The following is an 8,858-nucleotide window of genomic DNA, read 5'->3' on the forward strand; positions in this document are numbered from 1 at the left end:
TGGTCAGGTTGACTGTAGGACACAAAGGTTATGGATCGGTGGTGGAGCCTTGTCCCTGCGTGAGCATGTTTTCTGGACTTTGGCTGGAGCTGAATTACTGACTTCTGAAAGGAGGGATGGGTCTGGGTTTCTAGCGGGAACAGCCAATGGGAAGGAAGTAATATTCATTAAGAGTGTCTCAGGCAGGCCACACCGGTAAGGCATGCTGTTAACACACCCTCCTGCACACTGTTCGCCTGTGTTTGAAACCCTTCCAGGATACTGGGGTTACGTTTTTATTCCAACCAGGAAGAATACATGATTGGATTCTTCTTTTTATCCCTTCCTTCCTTCCTTCCTCGCTTCCCTCCCTCCCTCCCTCCCTCACCCATCTCCCCCTCCCCCTGCTGCCCTCCTCTGGAGCTCTTCTTTCCAGCAGGAGCTTGAGAATAAGATTATTATCCAATCAACTCAACAGCAGCCCATGTCAGTGTCCACATGTGCATCTGAGACGAGAAGAGATTCATTTGTGACCTGGAAACTGAAGTCTGCTTAGGTCTGTAAATATGAATAAAGCCCATTCTCCTTAATGATGAAGGTAATCTCCAGTAATTTAATTGTCTTTCTTAACTAGTGGGGATAACCCATTTCTCTCCACCCCCCCCTCCTCTCACACAAAAACTATGCTTCTCATAGAGTGATCTTTACAAACACAGGGGAAATATGTCTTTTGGTTAATTGCATTTGAAAGAGCTTCCCCCCCCCCTTTTTTTCTTTTTTGTATGAGAGACTCTTCTTTCTCCACCACAAATTATGTGTTTTTCTAATACATATTGTGGTGAGCTGCTTGGGCTCTTATGGGCTAACTGTGGAAGTGGTTGGTGTGTGTGGGATGTACTCCTGGCTTGGGTTAGCTTTGGTGAAAGTTGCTGCTTTGGTTGCTGCTACAGATGAAAGGCAGTTTCTTTCTGTTGCCGTTGTTTGTGGAACTTTGGTGGACCTGGAGTGGATTGTGAGACCCCCCTGCCAGCCCATCCCCTGTGAGCACAGAGCCGTTGTCTCTTTCCATGTGTCATGTGCATTTTCCAAAACATTCAGCCGTGCCTCTAAGAAAGAAGTACAGCTTCTTAAGATGGCCTAGGAATGGAGCTGTTTTCTTTTCAATATGGTTTTGGAAAGAAATTATAGATGGAAGGTAGAAATCAAGTTGTACAGAAGGACTTAAGTGTAAGCCAGGAATGCAAAGATTAGACTCACTGGTTTAGTTAGGGCAAATAACTTCACTTTGAATTATTTTCTTCTTTTGAGCGAAAAAAAAAGTAGATCTGTGTTGAAAGCAGTGTCTGAGGAGACCAGCTTATAACACACAGCAATTGCAGAGACAAGTTAGGTGACACCAAGAACAAGTGTGTCTAGGCAGTCCCTTTAAAAATACCCCAACCGAGGTTATGAAACCACACAGCTTCTTTGAGGAATAACGCATCCAGGGCTAAAGCAGCCTAATTTTATTCAAGGATTTGAAGAGTAAAAAGGGATTTGGTTCTTTAAAAAAGGGAAAAAAGAACAGCCGAGTGAGGATTATTGATCAGTGAGGGATTAAACATTTGCTGGAATACAAAGCATCAGGAATTATCAACATGGACATCACAGTGGCCGGCCATTCAGCACTTGGAAATGCAAACAGCCCAGTTTCCCACTGATCCAATGGCAGCAGCCTGGAGCTCTTGATTCCCTGTGTGTCCACCTTTGTACTCCCTGCCCCTGGACAGGGATGAGGAGATGGGTTAGGGGTGAAAGGAAACTAATCTTGCTCTTTTAACTTCTGTCTGTCTGTCCCTCTTGAGCAGGCCAAGCAGAGACCAGAGAGGGAAAGCACTGGGGAGCCTAGGAGAGGTCCTGAGGTCCAGAGAGGATCAGGAGATCTATCGGGAAACCTCAACTACCACTTCCTCCTGTTGCCAGGGCTGTGGTCCTGTCTGCTTGCCGGCCCGCACCTGCCTCTGTGGTTCACAAGGAAAAGGCATTTGGCACTTGTACAGCCGGCCCAAGGGAGTAGTGCTGGGGCCATCCCTCCCTTTCTGGTTTTGTCTTTTTCTTCCCCTGTCAGGTGCCACTGGCTTTGAACCATGTAATTGCATCAATAAGCCATCTCTGGGATGAGCGGTGTGTGTGTGTGTATGTGTGTGTGTGTGTGTGTGTGTCTGTGTGTGTGTCTGTTTGTGTGTGTGTCTGTGTGTGTGTCTGTGTGTGTGTGTGTGTGTGTGTGTGTGTGTCTGTGTGTGTGTTCTACTGGCAGCCTGGCTCTGCCACCCTGCCTCCTGGAAGGGTTTGCAGGACTGAGGACATTGGTTTGGATCCTGAGGCTGATTTTTATCACCTCTGCATAAGGCTTAGCCTGTGAGGAGGGAAAGTGAGAGGGAGGGAAGAGGAAGTCTGACTTTGCACTTTCAAGAGCATGTGTGATTTTCCAGGATGTACATAATATACATTGAAGCATCTGTGTTGTGGGCTCCCAGGGATTTGCCTGTTCTCAGTGCCGATTCTTTGTGCACCCTGCATACATCCTACCTTTTGGAGACTGGGGGAGGCAGTGGAGGATGTTGTATAAGAGGACCAGTGTCCTGACCCACGTGCTGACTGGGTTAAAACAGGTGCACAGATACTTCAAGCTCCAGCCCACATCTCTACCTACCCCTGGGCAGGAAGAGCCTAGGGTCACCGTCTGCCTCTTGGAGACTCAGTTTCCCCATCCACTGGGAAGTTTTTGATAAAGGCCTTTATTTTGGGTGCCACATTCTCATGCTGAGTCTCCTATTGCCTTCTGTTGTCAACTTGAGGAGCCTTTGAAACTTTGGGGGAGACGTTCCCATCTTTTTCTTCCTTCTTCTTTTCCATACATTGGACTGTGTTGCTATTTTCAGGCCACAAGTGATGAGACTGAAATGTAAGTGTCTTGATGTGCCAGGTGGGGACATCAGGCCACCTGGCTCAAAACCTGGAATTCTAGGACATGTTAACTGTCTGAACCACAGAGGTAGAGAGAGCACACACAGGGCCACACTCACTGACCCGTGAATGTCACAGATGTGGCCGGGCCAGGCCTTGAGACCATGTCAACCCTGGTCCAGAGGAGAAAGGACACACTTCACCCACAGCTCTTTTTAGGGAGCTGGGATTGAGTTCCATCTGTAGAATCGCAAAGTGTTTCTGGGTTTGGAGCCACTCTTTCTCAGACGTCAAGTAAACACACACAAGGTTGCAATGAGGGTTATGCAAGCCTGTATGCTGGGGTTTGACTCAGGACAAGCCCTAAAATGAGCACATTTTGCTCATTTTTGCTGTTCAAAATTTTGGTGATCCTAGGGTTTAAACTCAGAGCCTTGCACTTGTTATACGGATGCTTTACCACTTGAACCTTGCCTCTAGGTTCCTTTGCTTTCTGCCAATGTTGTATGACTGTGTCTGAATCCACCTCCTCTAGGTTCACTGGTGATGTTGGACTCCCGGGCCCATGTCACCGCACTGTTTTTCTCCCCCAGAAACAGTGTCTTGTGGACCTTTCTGCCCGGTCTGTCCTAGAACCTTGATCCTTCTAATGTCAGCCTGCTAAGTAGCTGAGATGATAGGTGCCAGCCACCAGCATGTAGCTGAGGATGTATTGTCCCACTGTTATCCTACTGAGCCCAAACCTTAGATGCACCCAGTGATTGTGTTGGCGAATTGACATCATCGGATGAGCAGCATATATGGCTTATTTATTGACAGTCGAGGTCCAAGCCCTGACTAGGCCCAAAGCCTTAGCCTCACTCTTGGTCCATGGAGATGGAAGACTATCCAGGCAGATGTGTCTCAAAACAGCAATGCTGCTGAGTTTGGTGTGTGTGGTTGTTTGGGGTGTGTGTGGTTGGGGTATGTGTGGTTGTTTGGGGTGTGTGTAGTTGTTTGGGAAGTGTGTGGTTTGGGATGTGTGTGGTTGTTTGTGGTGTGTGTGGTTGTTTGGGATGTGTGTAGTTGTTTGGGATGTGTGTGGTTGTTTGGGATGTTTATGATTGTTTGGGGTGTGTGTGTGTGGTTGTTTGGTGTGTGTGTGTGGTTGTTTGCGGGAGTGTGGTTTGGTTTCCTGCTCATCAGCCTTGGTGGGTGCCATCTTCTCCCCTCCCCATAGGATGCTCTCTGCTCACAGTGGTGTGACCTGTACCCCTCTCTATTCTCAGTGTTTAACCTGTACCTCCTCTCTGCTCTTGGTATGACTCTATCCCCTCTCTGCTCTTGGTAGTGTGACTTGTATCCCTTCTCTGTTTTTGGTGTGACCTGTACCCCCTCTCTGCTCTTGGTGTGACCTGTACCCCAGGGCTAATTTAGGCCATTGGGATTTAGAATGCAGTTGGAGATGGGAAGGAGAGGGGACTGGAGAGGGAGGCTGGGAGAAGAGATCTGGTCCCACACCTGCTCGCTGCTCCTCAGGACACCTCTGTGCACTCCACAGGGCCACTGTGAAGCCTGATGGGGAGGAGCTCTATTCTGGCTGTCCAGGGCCCCGCGGAAGGAAAAGCAAGGGAGGAACGCGCTTGAAAATAACATCGTGACTGTTCTTGGGGTAGAGTTCTGCTTTTGCCAGCTTCATTTTTAATGAAAGGATGGAAATGTCCAGAGGCAGGGTGGTGACTAATGGAGTTGCATTGTCCTCTTCTTATTGGAGTTTCAACAGCAGGGCATCCAAGCTCACTCTCTGAGACTGCATTCACGCCAATGTGCAATATGAAATGGAGTTCCTTCCGCATTCACCTCTCTCTAGTCCTGGGCCTGGAGCAGCAACTTAGTCTTCACCTGGTCTGATTTGATGGGATGATTCTCCAGCGCTCACTCCTTTTCTTATGTTGACAGTGGTAGTGGTGGGGGGGGAACACAAATTTACATGACAAAGGACATAGTTCACCTTTTTCACCTGGGAAGTACTTGTGTTTGTTTTCTGGGTAGATAAACTACATTTAAATGGCATGATGGATTAAATAAAGTGTTATTTTTATTTCCTTACCATTGTTAAGGACTAAGTACTTCTGGGTTTTCTTTTTCTTTTTTCTTTTTTACTATCTGGCAGCAAAAATGCCAGCTCAAGTAGAAGTGTGGTTCAAGTGGTAAAATGCCAGCTTTGGAAGAAAACGCTAAGGAAGAGCATGAGGCCACCAGATTGAAGTCTAGGCTTCCAGTCCCAGAGGCAGGCTGTGAGTCACAGCCCATTGGGGTCACACAGCCCAGCACTGCGTAACAGACAGTGAAAGGGTCAGGACATGACTGCCATCATTTTGTTTTTCTTTGCATGCTAGGCTTTGAAGTCAGGGCCATGCCCTTACTAGACAGAAGTTATATCATCTGAGCAATGCCTCCGGCCCTTTTTTGCTTTATTTATTTTTCAAATACGGCTTCCAGGCTGACCCATCAGCACCTCTCATGCATACTTGGATCATTAATGTCAGCTGCCCATGGCACTCATTCTCCCTCCCCCCCCCCAACTCCTTGGAGTCCTGCTGGAGGCTCACTGCAGACACATCCTCATGGCTGCTGTAAATGGAAGGGACCCTGGTCATCAGCAAATGGCAGTGTGAGGCCAAGCAAGGTCAGAACTGGTCAGGAATCAGGACTGGTAATGACTCTGTGCTTAGGGGCAGGCATAGCTCCTGATGAGTGGGTGGAGGACTGGACTATGTAGCTTCAGTGTATCTGTTTTCAGGCAGTGACTATCATAGACACATTTGGATTTTGTGAGGTTTTTGAGCAGTGAGGATGGAAATCAGCTTGGGGCACAGCTGTGGACAGGTTGGTTGGTCCGTCCCATGTGCCTGGGACACCTTAGCTTGCTTTGGCACCTAGGTAACAAGTTGCCCTTATGACGTAAGTTTATGATTTTCTCAAGTAGAGACTATATTAAACTCCACGAAGGCACAAGGCTTGACTTGTTCTGGCCACAACTAGTTCCTCCTATTGTCTCCAGACAGAGCAGCAGCTCCACAAATAAGGGATGGGAGGGGGGCATGGGGAACGAGAAGGAAGGGGTGGCGTCGCCCAGGAAGCATTGTACTTGTAACCTGACTTCTGGAATTGTTACCCTGGGTGCAACCCCATCAAAATACTAATAAAAAAGTCATGTTTTCTTATTTGTTATGAACAAATAAGAAAAATAATTTTAAACAACCACACTCTATAACCCATAGATAATTACTTCTATTTTTGTTTTTAAGAAACAATCATTGTTGGAGAGTTTTCTTTGAAATACAAAAACTCTTCTTGGAAGCTTATCTGTGTATTAGACAACAGAGCCCCTGAGTTTGAGTTTGCAAAGACTTGGAAATGGAGACTTTCAGGATGATTGCACTCCTTCCGCGCAGTGTGTTTCCATACCCATGCATTCCCACAAAAATTTCCTCCAGTCATTTTTGGCACTCTAATCTTTGTTACCTAGTTTAGAAAACAAAAGTTGGGGAAAGTCATGTGAATTGAAAGTTGTGCTTTTCTGTATATGGTTAAAGAAGTCTTCCTTTGGGAACTGCCTACATTTCTTTGCTGTTTTCGGCAAGTTTTCCTGGCTCTTGCTGCTTTCTTTCTTCCTTAGAGGATTCTGTAAGGTCTATCCATCATCCAGTTACCAAAATGCACCTCACTGGAGAAGGAAAAATAGTTGGCGTAGCTGAGTGTTTGAAAGGAAATAGGAGGAAAGACATGCCTCCACACATCGAACCATCTCTGATGCGCTTTTGGAAATTCATAATGACAGATGGGTTGGGGAGAAGGAGATACACTCCACAGTGGGCTTCCTTTCAGATCCAGAGCTCCTTCCAAGGTGTTCTGAGCTATTCTTAGCAACTGGGGCTCCACACATTCACCCCGCCCCCCCCCAGAAGAGAAGACTGCTTGAGGAAGCTTTGTTGCTTAGCATTTTGCTCCAAACAAAAGCCAAACCAGGCAATGCAGGAATAGATGTGGAGAAATCTAGACGTCTATTTCATAGAACTTGAAGGACCAAGGCACCTGACTTCTCAGGACCTGTGCTTCTTCAGTCCTCTGATAGGAGTGAGAAGTTCTTTCTCACTCATCAATTCTTTCAGAATTCTCTGAAAGAAGTGATGAGAATATTCGTAGGGAATGGTGGAGATAGGAAGGTTCCATAGTCCCTATCTTTTGGACACTTGCAGTGTGGAAATCATTGAAATTGTTTTCCCCTTCTCTTGTTTATTCAACTCTACCTATCGTTGGTTGATGGCTCAGATTATCTCCCTTCCCCCCCCAACCCCCAGTGTAGTAATGCATTTCAGGGTAATGCAGAATTTCAATTTGGGGTGTAGAGTGATATGGTTTGATCATGTGTTACAGAGTTGAAGTTCTGAGACCCCCCCTCCCCCATGGAGTTAGGAGCTTTGCGCCATGTAGTCACTCTAAGAGCACCTGTGGATTCTTTCCTAGGCTCTCATACTTAGCCACCGACCATGAGCTTGAGCTCTGCCTCTGATGGGCACCAGTTGAGTGTCCATTTTCACCATGAACATATTTGTGTGGACAGGACCTTCTGTTTGGGGGGGGCATACCGTGGTGGCTGTGGCAAGACAGAGAAAATGCCTACGTCTGTAAAGGTGTACCTAAGCTGAATCCACAGACTTCTATTCCCAGAACGGCCTCAACTGGTGATCCTCCAGATCTGAGTTCCCTGAGTACCAAAGATTATAGGCACCAGTCATGGATTCCTGGCATGATGCCTAAATATTGCAGCGGATGCAAGGAGTTTGAGAAGTGGCGACTGCCTTACAGGGGGTTGCGAACTCCAGCCCCTTATTCTGTTGCAGATGTCAAATCAGAAGCCATCTATCCACCACAGGCAGCTTTATTAGATGATCAAATTGGTTATGGAAGTGCCCTGCCCACCTGCACTGGCCTCTTTCCCTTACCCAGCTAAGGACTCCTTGCAGACACACCCTCATGGCTGCTTTGCCTGCTGTGATCTCAACTCCTTTCCAAATGCTTGCCTCGGCAGCTTCCCCTCCATCGTGCCTGTGCCTCTCGGACTGGGTTCCCATGGTGGTTGGATATTGAGCTGCTTGTTAGAGGAGGAAACAAGGGCTGTTGTGTACAATGGCAGGCCTGAACTGGCCCTGAGGCAGGGCAGACGCTCTCCCAGGTGGGACTTGTCAGGGCACAGGGCAGGCATCCTGCCACTGGGCCCTGGGTCACTGTGGTGAGCAGCGGTCACACTGGAACTTCTCTCTCTCAGAGAACAACAGGTTATATCTGACCAGATTGTCTTCTCTAGGGAATCTGTTTCTCCACCTACTCCTGGGGGATGCCTGGGGCTTGAGTCCATGCCAGGTTTCACTCCTGTCCAGAACTTTTCATTCCAGAAGTTTCAACCACTCAGCCAACCCCCCTGCCCTTTGCTGCATTCCCTTCTCTGATTCTGTGGCTTACACTCTTCATTTTCTATGAATTGTGAGTTTCCCTTCTGGCTATCCTTGGTTCCTTCCCTTTAGTTTGATTGTGAATAGGCTCCTACTTTGCTTCTAGAAACTTCTTTCCTTCTACCTCTCATTTGGGGGATACTTTACTATACTTCTTTTGGGGGATTCAAGAGTGTTTATGAATTGTTTCTTAAGTGGGCAAACTGCACATACTCTTTAGAGCAGTTTGTGTGGGGGGGTGTGCGTACGTGCAGTTTGTGTGTGGAGGGGTGTGCGTACGTGCACATATGACATATGTGCTTCAACACAACTTCAGAAGAGAGGTTCCGCTCCTGATTTCCTGATTCAGAGAATGAGGTACAGAAGATTCAACCTTGAGTAGTGAACAGGGGAGGGCCAGGCGGCCTGAGCTCCAGACATTGTTCTCTGTACATCGCC

General features: G+C 47.4%; 1 long non-coding RNA gene across 1 annotated transcript; it reads left to right on the forward strand.

Moving 5' to 3' along the window:
* Window positions 1–250: 250 nt before the first annotated feature.
* LOC138829794 (uncharacterized) lies at window positions 251–4,977 on the forward strand. Its single transcript, XR_011372730.1, has 3 exons — window positions 251–535; window positions 930–1,019; window positions 1,827–4,977. It is a non-coding gene; the product is annotated as an uncharacterized lncRNA (long non-coding RNA).
* The last annotated feature ends 3,881 nt before the right edge of the window (window positions 4,978–8,858 follow it).

The sequence above is a fragment of the Dipodomys merriami genome, unplaced genomic scaffold (genome assembly GCF_024711535.1).
Source record: "Dipodomys merriami isolate MVZ:Mamm:240054 unplaced genomic scaffold, mDipMer1.0.p SCAF_1766, whole genome shotgun sequence".
NCBI classification, from domain to species: domain Eukaryota; kingdom Metazoa; phylum Chordata; class Mammalia; order Rodentia; family Heteromyidae; genus Dipodomys; species Dipodomys merriami.